We start from the raw sequence: 18,788 nt of genomic DNA, 5'->3' as shown, positions 1-18,788 counted from the left end.
TCCATTGAATTTAGTTATCAGAGAATTTAGTGCTATCGATAATTCAGAGCAAAAATTAAGCATTTATTGAAATTTCAATGGATATTTTTCATTGAAATATATTTAATGAAATAGTTCAAAAATTAAATTACTTTCCCATTAGAATATTTCTGTTAAAATACACGTTTATTACTATCGACATCTAAAAGCTTTAATTATCTATTACTATCGATAATTGAGAGCAGAAGGTTATGAACACTTTAATAAATATTTTCAATTCATTAGATTTAAATAAATTCAAATTATTGTATTTTACCAAAAAATGTATACAAAAAACATTTTAACCAATTATTGTAATTATAACTGATTTTCTGTAAAGATTCCTATTATACATAAATAATAAATACGCGATTATTATTATCGCTAATTGTTTATTACTATCAATGAGTATTTTTCATTGAATAATATTCAAAGCATTCACATTATTTTAGTTAATATTCCCAATATTTTATTAAAAATTTAATTATTTTTTCTACTATATTGTGTACCAATCCTATTAAAATACATGTTTATTACTATCGATAATTGAGAGCAGAAATTACGTACTAATCGAAATTTTAATGAATATTCATCATTAACTTGATTTGAATACATTCAAATCATTGAAATTATTATTAAAAATGCCATTATTTCAACTAATTATTATAATTAATTTCAACTGTTTTTCTGTATAAAATTCAAACAAAATACTCATTAATTACTATCGATAATTGTGAACCTAGTTAAGCTAAGCATTTATCGAAATTTCAATTGTTTTTATTATAATGTTTTTAATACATTTAAATTAGTAGTTGAAATGTTCATCTTTAATTAACTTATTTGAAAGAATTTTAACTAATTTTCTATAACAATTTTTCTTCATTATTTTTGTGTTGCAGAAAAGTTTATAAATATGTTAGGGAATTCATATAAATGATTTTCGTTTTTTTTTAAGTTTTCCAAAGAGAGTTCAAAGGTTGCAATTCATTGCATTTCTATGTAATTTTTTGATATTATAAAAATAATTTCACTTATTTTCGATCAGCTACGGAATAAATTTTTTTTAGAATTATTTCTTTATTAATATTCGGAATTATTTTGGAATAAAGTCTTCAAGACATTGTATTACAAACAACAAATGAAGTAAATGCGAAGCTCAATTATTAAATGCAAATATTTTTTAAAAGCCTTTTTATTATGGTTTTTCTTTCTTTTCTCTAAAGTAGCGCATTCCTTTTCATTCTTTTTTATTAATTTCAATATTAACTTTGAAACTTTTCCATTGAGTAGAAGGCAAAAGAAACGCACTTCGCACGTTTTTAGCTATTTGGGTGCTTAAGTTGAAAATAAACACAAAGATTTGTTTATTGTAGGCATAAATTTAGCGCAAATCAAAATGGAAATAAAAATTAAACGCGTTGAACGTTGATGGATTCAATAAAGCCAACAAATTTATAAATAAAAATATCAAATTATATTTAATACTTATATAAACAAATTCACTGCGTGGGCCTCAAGAAAGCGGATTTAATGATTGTTTATTTTAGACATTCCACTTATTTTTCTTTCTATCTTTATCTCGCATTTTTTTATTTTATATAATTAGGAAAACAAACAAAGCAAAGTTTTGCTTGCTTAAGAATAACTTTTGGGATAAATGTATTTTATAAAATAATTGAAATACGCACCACCAAAATTGTTGTTGTTCAACTTTGTGGGTTGATTGATTAGTTCGGCAATTTTGAGGCCGTTTATCGCCGTAGCTCCAGTTGTAGAGATGAATTAATATAATTTAATGCAGTTAAAAATATTTAACTGCGTTTTTTGAATTGTTTTACTTGCTTATTTTTCACACAATTTTGCGTTTCAAGCGATTGCAAAGCTTTTGTTTATGGCAAACATTTTGTTAGAGTTCAAGTTGTTACTTGAATTTATTTTTATGACACTTTTTGCACTATATATGTATATATAACGAATGTATTCTGTTATCTATTGGTGGATAATGGCAAAAACCGTCTCGCATGTAAACGAGGTCAAATTTTATCTGCAGACAGTGGAAACAACAACAACGAGTATAAATATTGAGCTACGACCACAGACAACACAACAGCAAAAGCAACAACAACACCAACAACAATAACAACAACCATGACAACAACCCTCAAAAAGGAAAATGCGAAAGGAAAAGCTACAAGAAAATCTGCTACGTCAAAAATATAAAAACGAAAGAAATCTTTCGCTTTTTGTTTTTGGGGTGGTTTGGTTTGTTATTATTGTTTTTTTCGAGGGTGTTTTTGCTGTTATAATCTTTCGATTTGCTTTAGCAGCTCATCAAATCGATTTGCGTGGCCATAGATCAACACACAACACAACACAACGCACAACAACAGCAATATTTTATAACTTGGTTCTCGCATAATTCATCAGAAAGAAACAAACACAAAATGTAATTTAAAACTTGACGCGAGGTTAAGAGTTCAACTTGAAAATGTAAAACACTTTGACATTTAACTTGCACACATACACTTGAAAAAACGACGATATCAAATGAGACGAGACGTCGTCGTTGTTGTTGCCGTCGACGTCGACGTAGACAAAGGAATTTATGTTTGGCACGTTACGAGAGTTTTCAATGTGAAGAAGCTTCGTTTTGCCGGTGAACGCGAAGCGCTGCACACAACCTGCCGCGTTGAGTTTCGCACACGAAATGAGGTCAACGAGATATACTCACTACGTTACGTTTTACGTTACGCCGCTTTTACGTTTTACGTTTCGACGTTGCGACGTTCTGAAAGCCAAAGCATAGACAGAGCCCAACATGAAAGTAGCGCAAGGGCGCCACCTGCTTTTGTTTTTGGGGGTGGGTGGCGAGTGCCTGCACATGCAAACGCCAGAGAGAGCGTGAGCGTGAGCGAGAGCCCGAGCAAGCTAGCGAGAGAGCGCACACGTTACGAGAGAGAGAGCAAGCATTGCGATGCTCTCTTAAGTTCCACATTAAAAACACACACAAGCCGGCTTGGCGTGCGTACGTACTACATTACACCTCGCAGTCGCTCTGCCTCTCTCTCTCTCACACACTTTGTTGTTAGAAGAGGGGCATCAGAGGGTACGCCCGGGCAAGCGTGGCGTCTTTTGGCGGCTATCAAAATACACTGGCTTGGCTTTATTACGTATACGCAATGTTGATTACATGATAGGTGAGTAGGTCGTGTCTCATCTTGTTCCCGTTGTTGTTGGGGAAAAGAGAGGCATGTTCTATGCACTTCTGGGTCACAGGCGGCAACTCAATTGATAAGCACTTCAGAAATTGCATCTTCTATATATGCTGTAACATATCTACAACACAGTTTGACAAGCACTGCGCCCGCATTTGCGTCACAGTCCCACAACTGTGATGTGATGCATGCAAATTGCAATTTACGACAACGACTTTCAGCAGCAGTCAGCTGACAAGGCAAGTTTTCTTTTTTTTCGACACCAAATAACTGAGATAAGTTGGAGTCGCCTCTAGAACGTTGTTTTGTGTGCAAAACGTATCTAGGTCAAAAGCATATTTTTAGTATAACTGAACTTCTCCCCAGGCAAACAGGCAACAAAAGATCGTGAGCAATCTTTATGTTAATAACAATCACCACAGTGTATTATTATATTGCTTTTGTGCCAAAGCTTAGATTGTTACAGTTTGATTGCCTTTATTTTTTGCACGGTAACTTGTTGGAAATTCCGCTAGATTTTCGACTGCTTTTTTTAAATGTTTTTTTTTGGACAAACTTGTTTTTGGCATTTTGATCAGATCACTGTGTTAAACTGAGTAAAGGCGGCTCCTAATAAGTTCACCAGATGTCAGCAATATTTTATAATTTGAAAGAGCGATTTCAACACTTCGATAATACATAATTTTTAGGAATTTAGTATTTATTCCGTTTTACTTTATATCTATAATTTTGTTTGAAAGTTTCAAATTATTAAAAAGCACAACTAAAATTAGTTTATATTGGAACCTTTTTTAAATTTTATGCGTAGATTGCAGATCTCTTAAAGTTTTTATTATATTATGGAAAAGATAAAACTATAGTGATTTTAAATATCTTTAAAAGCTGATGTGATAGAAAATATATTATTACTTTGAATCTATACAACTCAAATTTATTTAACTTTATCCAATGTTTCTCTTTTTTCCATAAATTGGAGTTTTTGTATTCGAGAACGCTCTTTTAGTTTTTATAATTTTCAGCCTAATTGAAAAATATCTCAAACTACATTTTATTGATGACTTTTATTCATATGAACTTAATTTATTTAACTGCCTGAAATATTTCCTTCACTTCCCGCATAAATTGGCGATTTTGTTTTCGAGACTTTGCTTGAAAAGCTGCCGTTATTGTCGTACTCATTTTTTTTTTGTTAACCCGCTGAATAAATTGAACGCACGTTCAACTTATTCAAATTGCCGCAAAAAATGAAGCATAAAGATAACGCCGAATAAAAATAAGAAGAAAAAAAAAGCTCAACAAAACAAACTTTTGAGTAGCCTTCAAAATGCGGGAGCGAAACGGGAAGTGAATTTGTTTTCAAACGCATTTCGAATTGAGCTGAATAAATGATAGAGGAAGGGTGAGGTAAGAGCGAGAGGGATGAACTGAGAAGCTGGAGTTTGCACTACAAGTTTTGGCGTAGTTTCTAATTGGAACTTGCTGCTTTGGCCGGCTGCACAAATAAACAAACTCAAATACAAACAAAGCACGCACACACAATAGCGAGAGAGATGGAGAGAGAGAGAGATGGAGAGAGCGGAACACACGCGAGCACAAAGCAAATAAATAAAACAAATATGAAGTGAAGAAGAAGAAGACGACGAAACCAGAGCGAAACTAAACACAGAGCACCAAATTATTAAATATGCTTGTTGTTGTTATTGTTGTTGTTGCTGTGTGCATTGTTGCTTTTATTTAGTGTTGATTTATGATGCTGCGGCAAAAAAAGTCAACGGAAGCGTTCGCGAAACAACAAAAAAGACACATTGTGACGTACTATACGTAGGTTTGAGAGTCACTGCGAACTAATGCTGCTGCTGCTGCTGCTCACGTCACAAACGAGAAGCGAATGTGTGGCGGAGAGCTGGACAAAGAGCGCGACGCGTCAGACACGGCGAACGTTCAATTGTGAACTGAATCCGAACTAAAACTGAAAGCAGCGACCGCTGCGACAGCGCACAACAGTTGCAGCAGCGACGCGCTTGCGACGTCAGCAATGTGCTGCGCTGCTGCTGGTGCTGCTGCATTGGGTCGCTGCTGCTGCTGTGGTGAATTTTGCGTCGTACGTAGTACAAAAAGTATTTCATTCAGATTCAAGTAAGCGCAGCCGGCAAAGCGTTGTTGCTGTGCTATTTAAACAGCTGCACAGCTTTGTGCGCTTACGTCACAACAGCGGCAGTAACGCTGGCAGCGCAGTCGATAGCGGCAGCAGAATGTAAACAAATAAAAAATAACAACAAACAAAACAAATGCTGACGCTGCTGCTGCTGCGCTGCTTTAGCTGCTTATGAGGAAGTGTCGGCAAAATAAATTGCTTAAGCATTGCAGGCAATAGCAACAACTACAACACTGAGAACAGCAGCAGCATCGCAGTCAGCAAGCATGAATCATCAGTTGAGCACAGCATGTGCGTGGGAGGGAGGGTAGCAGGCGAGTTGAGAGGAAGCTGTCTGCGAAGGCATCCACAACAGAATCCAATGCGTGTGCCTGTGTGTTGGTGAAGGAATGCGCTGCGAATGCCAATGCAAAGACCAAAAGAGCGCAAGAGACAGCGGACGATTGAGAGAGCGCAAGCAATGCGAGCTTGGCTCTCTTCACTTGACAATGGCATCCACACGCACACACACACACACCACAAACGAAACGAAACGAAATTCACCACAACCACGCGCCACTGGGACAACGCCGCCGTTGGGACTACAAGCAGAGCAGAGCAACAGCAACCAGAACAACATCAAAAACAACAACAACGAGAGACTGCCAAAAGAAGAGCGCGCATATTTTTGCTCTATTTTAAATTATTAATGAGCGGCTTGTTCAGTTATTAAAAGCTTGGGAATAAAACAACACAGGCACACACAACGCAACAACAACAAAAAAGTAGAAGAGAACAACAAAAATGTGGCCAAACGTGCACACAGTTAATTCCCAGGTGCAAGCAGGAGAGAGAGAGAGACAGAAAGGTAGAAGTACTGTAAATGGAGTTGTGGGTGGTAGAAGAGGGAGGCAAAAGGCAAAGCAGAGGCGCCGCAGGAAGCGAATTCCGCAAATTTGATTAGGCGACCTCCTGTTGGGTTGATTGTTGCATTTGTTGTTGTTGTTGCTGCTATTACAGTTGCTGTTGCTGCTTTTGCTGCTTTTGCTGGGCAATCGGCATTTGATTGTGGTCGGGCAATAAAATGATATGACCCCAAACCCAGGCAGTAAACTTGGCTAGCAACACATGCAGTTCTTCCCCTCGTAGGTTAGGTTAGGGTTTCGCTCTTTTATTGCAACTGTAAGTGCACTCGTAAAATTGTCAAATAAATACACAAAAGCATAAAAATAAAAATAAATAAAAACTCAATGAGGCGGCGGCTTTTGCTTCTAGTGAACTAGTTCAAATAGAAGAGCGTTTTTAATTGGGCTTTCGATTCCCTTTTTATTTCGATTGAAAGTGCACCCTTAAAATTTGCAATAAAATCAAAATAAACAAGAACATAAAACCTTTGTGGCATCGGGTTAAGGTTTCGTTTGTGTATTTGAACTAGTTGAATTGGTTAAAATTTTGTAAAATTACTTTAATGATGATTTCAACTGGTTCAAGTGAACAAATTATTATAAAATTACTTTGTTGATGATTTGAACTAGTTCAAGAGAAGCACAATTTAAAAAATAACATTGAAAATGATTTGAACTAGTTCAAAGGGAACAGAAGAATATTAAATTACTTTGATGATGATTTGAACTAGTTCAAGGGATGCTTATTGTATTAGTTCTTAACTTAAACTTAAGTTCAACAAGTTTAAGTAAATGAACTGCGCATTAAAACGAAATACTTCAAATAAAAAACGTAGAACGAAAAGCAAACTGATTAGAAATCAAACAAAATAATATTATTTTGGAACTAGTTCATAAATTGTTTTTTTACTTTTAATAATATGTCGATGTTAGGCATTAACTTTTACGACTTTAAAATTTACATGGTGTCAATAATTTAATATACAATCAGTGAGCAATAAAATGAAGTATTAATTATTTAATAATTGAAAAAAAAAAACACAATTTTTAAAGGACTAACATTATTATCTATAACAATTCAAATATTTTGACAACACTTAATTGGTAATCACTATTTAATGATGAATTTTTTTTTGTTATAATTATTTAAATTTCTATGAAGTTTGATTTTCGCCTTAATTAAAGCACAGCTCGTTTTACAAATTTCTGAGCTATTAATTTCTTGGATTTGATATCACGAATATGATATTTCATAATTAACATTTTCGTTTGGAAATCTGACGCTTTTTCATAATAAATAGCTCATTTGAACCGCAAGGTTCTTGGCTCCATCAAACCTTAATTGAAGATTAATCGGGATATGCAGTCTGGGGGAATCTAATCTACCAAGTGTTAAGCCACAAACTTGCTTCGACCACAAATAGAACAAGTGCCCAAGGCGCTGGTCACACACACACACACATGCACATACACACATACACACACGCATACATATACAGAGACTAAGCACTCGCATGCTATTCAAAAGTCATTAATCTTTTCGTCAGCCGCAAAACTCAATTTTCGACCCTTGATTCCCCCTTCTCCCCCTTCCACCAACAGCAACAACAACAACTGACCTGACCTGACCTAACTGTGATACCATTATCAGCACCCTAATCACAGTCAGAGCAAAAGTTTTCTTTCAATTATGCAACCTTTTACTGCTCTTGTTGTTTTATATCGTTTTTTTTAGGTATTTTCTTTTTTTGTTGGCTACTTTGCATTTTAAACGCCCCGCGGGCCCAAGTCAGGTCACAACCGCAAAACCGCACCTGCGCAAAAGGGCTGACTGTACAGTGGGCACTAAATAAATTGTGCGACGAGCAGAGCAGAGAGGTAAACAAATAAATTGTGTGTAGTAGTCATGGCTTGCCTGTTAAAACAAAGTGTTGCATTTGTTTAGGCTCAGGTGGCAAGGAGACACGCACTCAACTCGCCTCGACTTGAAGCAACTCCCCCCAGGTGAGCAACAAAGAGGAATAAGAACTACAACAGTAAACAGAGTGGAGTAAAAATTGCGTGCGAATTGGTTTTAACTTTTGCTTTTTATCTTCAATGTGCAACAGCACGAAAAACGAGAGAGAGACCAAACGCAAAACGAAAATATTGTCGAGTCCTTTGGGTTTGACACGCCACATTACGCATACGCCACGTGGTCCCGTCCAGTGTTGCGTCGTGTGCGTGTGTATAAGTCTATTTAAATATGCATAGAGTAGCATGAGATCCCTCTCCTCCTCCCATCCTCCATTCTCCATCCTCCAACTGCCACAAGTTGCGGCACTACGATAAGTCGCAGCTTGGGGAGCAAATCTCACGTGAGTTTTGGGTTCACCCGAAAGCAAAAAAAAAAAACACAAAAATGCGATACGTAGGTGAGACAGAGCACGAAACGAACAACTTTTGCTCGACAGTTTTTTTTCGTTTATCTGCAGGCAAATTTAATGGAAAACGACGTGTGTCGAAATCCACACTTGCCACGCCTACCACGCCAAAGCAAACAGGTAAAAGTGTTGCGGTCACAAAGTGTGACTGATTCAATGATACCCTGCGGCAAATAAGAGCGAGAATTTAAGCAAGCGAATACGAAAATGCAAACGAAAAGTTGTCAAAGATTTCGTGAAGTTTCTTTATTCTTTTGTGTGCTGCATTCGCAAACGTTTTGAACGTGGTTAGTTTATGTGTTCTTAGAATATATGTTAGATTTTGCTCACATTTGCTTTTACTTAATTTGTTTTTTTTTTATCAACATTAATTATGTACTTTTTGCAATTTTTTCAATTCTTTTTTGCGCTGCATTCGCAAGCGTTCTAAATGTTGTTAGTTTATGTGTTCCTCCTATGTACGTTATGCTCTATTTTGCTGTTACTTGATGTGTTCTTTAACATAATTTATTCTGTCTTACTATTAACATATTTTAAATCTATTTTGCGCATCATTTGCAAACGTTTTCTATATATCTTTTCACCTTGTACATTTATAACATTTACATATACATACATGTTAAACTTTAAGTTGCAGTTAATTGTCATTTCTCTTTCTAATGTATATTCGTAAACGTTTCTGTCATATTTCTGTTAGTACAATACTCACATATTGCACTCACTTTTGCCATCGCTTACGCTTCTTCTTTTACTGCTAGCGTGACTTGTCACTTTTTCTTTGCGTTGCATTCGTTAACGTTATAACGGAACATTTCATTCACACTGGCAGAAGTGTGTTTTCCATATTTTATAATGTCAACTAGTTTTCTTTTTGTTTAAGACAAATTTATGTGTGAAACAGATTCATTTACTTTTGTGATACGTTTTAAATAGTTTTGTTGATTTATTCGTATATTTTTTATGGATATCTTTAATAGAATATGAATTATAAATATAATAACGTGTGATATTTAAGACATCAAATCAATTTTATTGTATTTGTATTTCCTGCATTTCATGAATTTACATATATATCCTTTTGCGACAATTTCGTAAACGTTACAATTATAGTTTCGTTGATTTACTTTAAATAAAATATATGACAGAAATTTGCGCATATTTATATTCAAGCTGTGACACTTTAGCTTGCTTAAGCCCTAATAATAAAGAGTATATCAATATTCTTTTCAATTCCTTCACCTCCCGCATTCGTCAACGTTTATGCTGATTGCTTTAGCTGTCATTAGACCCTCGTGTAACTGTTTGCATTACAGGATATTCCAAGTTTTGTGTGGCATCGAATGCTCAGCATACGAAATGTGAATAAACAAAATGAATTTATTGCAAATCGAAATGGATTAGAAAACGCAAGCAGCAAGTGAAGCAAAAGGCGACTAGATGAAGCGAGGGATGTGTGTGAGTGTGTGTGTGTGTGGCAACGATGTCCAACTTAATTGACTTTTGAAGTGATGACTTCGGTCCAATAAGTTGCCCCAAATTTGGGGATAAATTCCCTCAATATACACACACACACACGCTAGAGAGATAAAAGCATTTAAATAATAAATGTGGCAAAAGTTTATGTATCTCGCAAGGCCGTAATCAAAGTTGCCTCCAATGAGTGAGAGCGGGAGAGAGTATAATGAAAACATTTACAAAATTGTGTGTGCCCATAAAATCAATAACTACAAATAACTGAAATTGGAGCAAAGCTGCTGCTGCAATAAAGGCGTAATTGAGTCGCATGCCACATGCCCCTTTTGCATTCGTTTTTGCTAATGATGTGGATTAAGTGTGCTCTCAACTGTGCCACTAAAAGTTGCAAGAAGTCGTTCCACGTTTACTCGCCCAGGTGGCAACTACACTAGAGAAAAAAAAAGTAGATTGAAAAGTAGATTTTCGATCATCGATTTTTCGGTTGTTGGTTCTTGGTTCAAATTCTAAGCGTATATAAAAAATTTGAGAACGTTTGATATTGATTTAAGATTTTGTTGCCTTGGTTAATTTTTTAGATTTTTTAAATGTTAGAAACAAATCTTAATTTAAGATTTTGTTTTCTTGGTTCATTTTTAAAATTTTTCTATTCCAGAAACAAATCTTGATTTAAGATTTTGTTTTCTTGGTTCAATTTAAAGATTTTTCCATTCAAGAAACAAGATTAAAATCTTGAATCTAGACTTTTTGTAGAAGTTTTATATTAATTAAAGAATAAACTTTCTTGGTATAATTTTGACATCATCATCATCTTGATTCAACATTTTATTCTCTCTTTAAGCAAGTTTTTTCTTTCGGTGTTAAAAATTTACTGCAACCACAGTCATAATTCATGCACTTAAATCAATATGCTTAATTCATGTTTAACAGCGACCAACGCAGCGAGTGTTGCTCTTGTGTTTTGCTGTGTTTGCGGTTTTTGTGGCACGGCTGCAAAACTCGACGCGGCTGCAGTTTGGGCAGCACTGGACTGAACTATGGGAGGGGAGGAAAACTAATGAGATTTTCCGCTTGCAAATGAAAAGCTGGTTAAACGAATTACGAGCACAGCGAACGTAGCCACTGAGCATTGAAATGGATAACATGAGAGCGCGATGCATCCTCTAATTGCAATTACGACTCTTCTTCTTGTTCGACAATAGATTATGCGAATGAGAAAAATGAGTAAAAACTATTTTGCTTGCAGCACAACAATTGCATTTCGCATGACAAATCTGCAGCGTGCAGCGTGCTGCAATTAGCTGCACATAAAATTGCGGTTAGGCAATGCAAAAATTATTTCATATAACCGACATTCAGCTGTGTCCCAATTTAACGGCTCAATTAAAAATAGATATACATATATAAAAATATACGTAAAACATTAAATGACATTTTGTTTATTTTAAGTGCGAATTAGTTTAAATAATTTAATGACTAATGTTTTAATTGCATGAAATTTACAATTTTCTAATTACAATATTTTCATACTAAAAGTAATTTAGTTAGTTATATATTGCCATTTTAATACAATTGTCATGTTTAACAAAATTTCATTAATTATTTGGCAATACTATTCAAACTAGATAAGTGAAAACCACAAATAATTCATATTGTGTGGTTATTTGGAAAATAAGGTCTCATAAATAATTAAATGGCATTGGTTTTACTATACAAATTAGGAACTTTTTAATTTGAACACTTAAATACTTTTTTCACGTATTGAAGAATCTTTATCAAATATATTGCCAGCATAGAAACCACAAAATTCAATAAATTTGAACAGGGTTTTTTGTCAATTGGTCAACGACCAAAAATTCCAAAATATTTCATCATATTATGAAAACATAATTTAGGTGATTGAATTTAAAATTGTATGAAATATTAAATGCATTTGCACTACTTTCAAGTATCTTACACTTCTTTGTAATTAATTAATTATCAATATTATATTCAAATATTTTTACAATAACAAAACAATAAAAAGTAATAAAGCTAGTATGAATAAAAGCATTACAGTGCGGTATTAATTTTAAAATATTCCATCTTATTATACCGCAAAAATACTAAAAATATGCCTGAGACTACATTTGGTATATTGACATACTACATATGATTTGCTGTGGTAAATTTAAAGCAAACTGGAAGTAAATGCACAAAAAATATTTTTATTTGAAAATTATAATTTCCATATTACATTTTTCATGCATTTTTTGTTGCATAATTATGTATAGTCAAATGTATTTGCCGATAACGAAGCCTGAAACTTAACTTTTGCACTTTAAAATATAATAATTTAAATCGTCAGTTTCGTGGTAAACTTTCAGCAATCAATTTAAAGTGTGGTTTATATACTTTATTTTGATTAATTCAAAAATCAATCATTTGCATGATTGCAACGACTTTTTAATCATACATAGTAATGACACACCTTTAATTTCCACACAACAACTTAGCTCTTCTCTTTTCACTCAATTATAATTGACATTTGCGAAGCATAGAATTAAAGCAACACCTTTGAGTATGTTCGCGTTTTTACCCTAAAGGGTTGAAACATCCGCAACATCGAATCAATGTTGCAATTAAAATTAAGCTGCCCCAAAAGACTGTGCTCTTAATGCCTTTATAATGAAGTTCATAAACTTGCAAATCCAATCAAATGAATTGAATTGATACCTAAGCAACATTCGATGAAATCTCCTCTTCATTCTCCTCTCGTTCTCCTTCCCTCGATAGAAACGTACACAACTTTAAACAACAACTTCATTAATCAAGCAAACGAGTGAGTAGAGCAAAGCAAAGCAAAGGCAAATGGCAACAAATTCTCGGAAATTCTTATGTATACAATAAAATTTTAATGTGCAACACTTCCCGTCCACAAACTGAGAAAACTGAGCAGCTGACCCAAGGCAGTGATAACTAACAACAACAACAAAAGCAATGAGAAATACAATTAAAGCAACAACAACAAGTGCACAATAAGAACACGAATAAGAACAACAAATAGCATTTGCAGCTAATAAATTTCATAACTCGAAACTCAGAGATATTTATTTTCATGTACTTTGCCTAAGAGCGCAGCTCGAAGACAACTGCTGCAAACAATTGCAGCAAGCGACAAAGTGTATGAGACAATAAAATACCCTAGAATTTAAGTAAAGAGTGTGAGGTTGAATGTGCTTTAATATTAGGAAACGAGAAAAATAAAATAGTTTATTATTCAAAATAATTGGATTAACCAGTATGTGGTTAAATATAAAGATTATGAATTAAGATCTCTATACAATACAAATTCCATATGAACTACAATATAAGTTTCATCACATAAATTTAATATTTCTCTTAGTCTGAATTAATAGAAAAAGAAAATGAATCATTATTAAAAATAATAACAAGATATAGTATAAAATACGCTAGATATTAAGCTCAAAACTTGACACTATAAAATATAAAATAGCATTGAAAATGAGTTTTCATTTAAAACTTTAAAAATATGAAAAGTAAATATTGCAGAATGATTCTCAAAACGTCATTTAAAATCTCTTTTATGTCAATCATTTGTATACTATTACATTAAGTTGGTTCATCAACAAAAATATAATAAAAAAAAAATATAAATATCCATTTCCTCAAAATTTATATTCCATAAAGTATCTAAAAATGTTGTCATTCTTTTTAATTGAAAAACCATTCAATTTCAATTATTTTTCATTTCTTTAAAGCTTTGACAACCTTTGCTTGAAATTCTAATATTCCCCAACTTTAAAAGTGTATTCTCTTCGAGAAGTTTCATTCTTGTCCTTAATCCTTGCGAATGTGTGAGCCAGTGAAGTTGTGTAGCAAAAATGTTTTCTTCTCTTTTGCAAACTCCATTTTTGCCATTTATTTACAGCGTATTAGAGTGTCGACAAGCACAAGAAAAGAAACGAGGACAAAAGCAAAGTTACAAGCTCAGTTCTAAAACAGTTTCACCCCAAAAACAAGATGCACAAAAAGATTTGTGGTTTGTTTTAAGGGCAAACGGGAAAGAAGGGAAGGGAAAATGCATTTTTATGAGCCGCAAAGTTGCAAACCGAGTGCAAAATAAACAAGTGCAAAAAAGGAGTAAGAGAAAAAGGAAAAGAAGTAAAATGCAGTGCAGTGAAGTGAGACTCCATTTTTGTGGAGCATCAAAGTTCGTTTATCAACAGCTGAATTTTGACCTGGCTAATTGTCTAATTATGCAAAAATTGTCTGGCTTTTATGAAGGAAGAAAGGATCGAGGCAAAAGTTTTCAGTATATTGAATTTGGTGTTGAGTGCTGCCCAAAATGAGTTTTAGTCAAATTCCATTTTGTGTGGAGCCCTTGGCGAAATAAGTAAGAAAGCTAAAGTCGAGTTTGCTCGACTGTGAGATACCCGCTACCATTTTCAATAATATTCTTAAAATATACCATATTAATATACCGAAAATGTTAAAATATATGAAATGTAAAATTTTCCATTCCACCATATTCTAAAAATATACCGAATGAATATACCAAAAACACAACAATATACCGAATGATATATTTGATATATAGATATACCATTACATTCGAAATATACCATAAAGCACAGAATATACCAAACCATACTTGGTATGTCGATATATGTACTTTAACATATAAAATACACATTAGACTACAAAATATACCAAATATAGTTTGGTATACTATTATATTCATAGTATATTTTGAACGAAATAGTATACCAAATATAATTTGGTATATTTTGTACTCTAAGGTATATTTTATATGTAGAAATATTTCGATATACAAAAAATACCAAACTAAGTTAGGTATATCCATATACTATTACATATAAAATATACCATAGAGTACAAAATATACCAAACTATATTTGGTATACTATTATGTTCATGGTATATAAAATGTTTTGATATTTTTTGTATATCGATATACTATTACATATAAAATATACCTTAGAGTACAAAATATACCAAACCCAATTAAAACACTTGAGACACCATTTGACACTTGATTCTAAAAAGCGGAAATCGTCCCTCTCCAATAATAGTTCTAGTTCTAGTTCTAGTTCCAATTGCAGTTCAAAGTATGCAAATGATTTCCGTTTCGCTTTCGTTTCGAGCTGCTTTGCACACACATGTTTCTCCTCCTCTAGATTCCCCTCCTTTCAAAAGTTGTGCGTGATTTTCGTTTATTTTTCGTTCTCACGATCCGTTTGATGACTCAAATATATGTTTATAGACTTTGTCGGAGCGGGCGGCAGCAATTTTGCATTTTATGCGCTGTTTTTTATATTTTTTGTATTGTTCTCCCTTCTACGTACTTTTCAATTTCTCTATGAAGTGCAGCAAATTGAATGAAACTGAAACTGAAACCGGAAGCTTCTGTTTCTCTCTCCCTCCATCTCTCTGTGATTCTAAACGGTGATTCGAATTGTGAGTGGGCGTCCAATTCAACACGTTTCAACGGGACTCAACACTCGTCACCATGCGATTTGATGCTGTTGCTATTGCTGTTGCGGTTGCTGTGGCAACAGTTCATGGCCAATTGAAAGTAGTGCGATATTTTTCAAACCTCAGCTAATAAAATGGAAATAAACTAATAAAAAGCTCCACTCAGGTTGAGTGAATCAAAAGCGAACGAAAGAAAATAAACAAAAAAAAACACCTCTAAAGGATGCTGTCATAGTTTTAGTGCAATTGCTCTTAGAATTGACCTTTCCTTTCCGCCTTGGCTGTGTTGAACCTAAAAGTGCAACAGCAAACGCAATTGCAAGAGAAAGTGGAATCTACTCGTAAAGCATCGCAAATTTAAATCAATAAAAGCGTGACTTGAAATCCGAGCAGAGAAAAAAGGTATTTTTTGTCAAATTATTTGCTAAAGTAACCACAGCAAAAGTTGTTGAAATGATTATAAAACTAAATACTAATAATAGAAACACTTGCGGTAAAAAAAGGTCTGAGGTTAATGCGATTAGAGAATAAAAAAGTAAGACAAATTATAGTTTGTTAAATCTCTATAAGAAGAGAAATTCCATCATATAAATTTTGCTAATGAATAAAGTTAAAATTTAATATTTGTATTTGAAGAAATTCTATAGTTTGAAGAACTCATATCTGTAAATCGAATTTATATAAGAATTCTATACAATTATTTAATACATACACTATAACTGCACATTTTTTAAAATAGATCATTTTTTCTAGTAGGTAAATCATGACATAATAATATTTTTCGAGATACTTTGTATAGTCTAAAGTAACAAAACAAAGTGTTATACACAACTTATATCTTACAACTTTCTGATACATTTCTCCAGCTTTATGACATTTGACATAAGGCTAGACTAGCTTCTCCTAAATTGCACCAACTAAGTATATTATGCAGTACAACTAATCTTTATATTTTTCGTGTTAAATCATATTTAAATTTGGCATAACGCAACAAAATATGAAATTAAATTATATATTACATTTTTATGTTTTACCTATTTAAAATAGACAATTTTTAGTTGAAGAAATCTAAGTTTATGAGACACATTATTATTTTCCAAAAGGCTTTTCAATAAAGTCCCACAATTATTTCACTTGTTTCTCGAACATTTAACTTCACATGAATTGGATGAGCTAACTAATTTATTTTACATAGTTAACTTAATTACAAATTCACAAAAAGCAACATAATTAAATTATATTACTTAACTTAATTGAAACTAACAGTACTTAATACACAAATCAGTTCAATAATTTTCAATGTATGCCTTAAAATAGCTCTGCATTCAAATGCTAATTTCTCTCAGCTTTCCATGTAAAATTTAAGCTACTCCAGCTTATCTTTAAATTGCACCTACTAACTATCGAAATATTCAAATCCCGCATATTTATTTTACACGTTGAATCAAATTACAAATCTGCATAGAACAATAAAATGTAAAATCGAATTAAATATTAAAAGCATTCAACACGATTCGCCACTTTTAGTGTTTATTTAAAAGCATTTAAATTTATGCGTTTTTTTTTTGTGGTTTCTTTTTAAAAACAATTCGCGCACTTGTTTCATATTTGCTTTCGGGTTTAATTAAATGCCATGCAATTCAACACCGTTCATTGTCGTTGTCGTTGTTGTCGTTGCTTTCGCATTACTTGCAGTTGGCTACGTTGCTCTTTCCTCCCTCCTCCTCCCTCCCCCTCTTTCCTTTATCATGCAACACCCACAACTACCTCCTAACCTTAACTCTCAACCTCCCGCGTTTTTGCTGCTTATCTAGAGGCTGAAAAACGACACCCATGACGTGTGTGTGCAGCAACAGCAGCAACAACAACAACAATAAATATATAACAGCAACTACAACAAAATGCTGCAACAACAACAAAAACAAGAAGAAGAAGCAGCAGCTATAAGGATGCATGTGAAGTGGAAGTTAAGGGCCTGACGCTGCCATTTTCTTTGGCTTTACTGCGTCGTCTTAAGGCTCACACATGAGCTGATTACAAGGGGGCGAACCCGCCTCCCCCCGCTCCCAACTGTAGCCACTCTTATCATCATCATCATCATGAACGTTGTCGTCATCGTCTTCATTATGAGCAACTTGCGCGGTCGTTTAACTTTTGAGTCGGGGCGATTAAACGCAGCGAGAATTCTTGGACTCTCCATTTCCATTGCCATTGCTCGAGTTCTGTATGTGTACGTGTGTGTGTGTGTGTGCTGTGCTTATCACGTGTTTACTACACTGTAAAAAATTGCACTAAGCGCATTAATTGAATTGTAATTGCCGACGAAGAAGCAGCAGAAGAAGTTGGAGAAGGCGAAGACGAAGTCGCGTCGAGTGTTTCAACTGGTTTAGCTACAGCGGAGCAACCACAGCGCATACTACGCTAAACCACACACACAACACACACACATACACACTTACTCCCCACACACACACTCTACACACCTCACTCTTTTCCCTTCTCCTTGCATTTCCAATGCATTCTTGGGCTTTTGTGTGGCATTTACTTCGAGTGCTTTGGGTTTGACTGCTGCTGCTGCCACAGCCCCGCTTAAAGGACGTTGAAGGTGAACAACTTGCAATGCAGTTGCAGTTGCAACTGGTATACACACACATACACCAATACACTCGCACACACATTTACACTTTCCCGGCTCAGCACAAAACAATGTGGTTCTAACCAGTTGCCCACTCACACTCCGAATACACTCACAACACTCACACTCACACACTCATTCAACTCCCATTCACTCCACTCACAGTTCAGAGCGAGGCAAGTTGCATTCGCTAGATTAGAACGTGTGGCAAGCAAGTCTCGGACAGCAAACATAAATTCGCGTCAATCATACGCCACGTGGGCCGCATTACAAACCGAGATTTGGGATTTCGCCTTTGGCTTTTGCTTTTGGGATTTACTTGCGCGCATTTTCAATTATTTTCTTCCCTTTTGCATGTTGCACGTTGCATGTTACACGCTGCGCTCGCATTTCTTTTCTTGTTTTTTCTTTGTTTTGTTTTCACTCTGTGGCACAATCAATTTATTGCTCAGCGCTCGTTTTGCGCTCCTCCCTCGCCTCGCATTA

The 18,788-nt window shown here is 34.3% G+C and overlaps 1 protein-coding gene across 3 annotated transcripts in view; it reads right to left on the bottom strand.

The window, feature by feature from the left end:
- The window catches only part of LOC133840763 (cyclin-dependent kinase 14), a 139,889-nt gene that overhangs the window by 86,627 nt on the left and 34,474 nt on the right, over positions 1 to 18,788 (bottom strand). The window contains exons 1-2 of one of the 3 annotated variants that reach the window (XM_062272807.1): positions 5,050 to 5,189; positions 1,707 to 2,062 (exon numbers count right to left, since the gene is read on the bottom strand). The exons of the other annotated variants lie outside the window; for them this stretch is intronic. The gene's annotated coding sequence lies outside the window, so the exon portion shown is untranslated. Of the gene's footprint in view, positions 1 to 1,706; positions 2,063 to 5,049; positions 5,190 to 18,788 lie in introns of those variants that run through there. 3 annotated transcript variants of the gene reach the window in all.

The sequence above is a fragment of the Drosophila sulfurigaster genome, chromosome 3, assembly GCF_023558435.1.
Source record: "Drosophila sulfurigaster albostrigata strain 15112-1811.04 chromosome 3, ASM2355843v2, whole genome shotgun sequence".
NCBI classification, from domain to species: domain Eukaryota; kingdom Metazoa; phylum Arthropoda; class Insecta; order Diptera; family Drosophilidae; genus Drosophila; species Drosophila sulfurigaster.
This window is presented reverse-complemented; position numbering and strand designations above follow the sequence as displayed.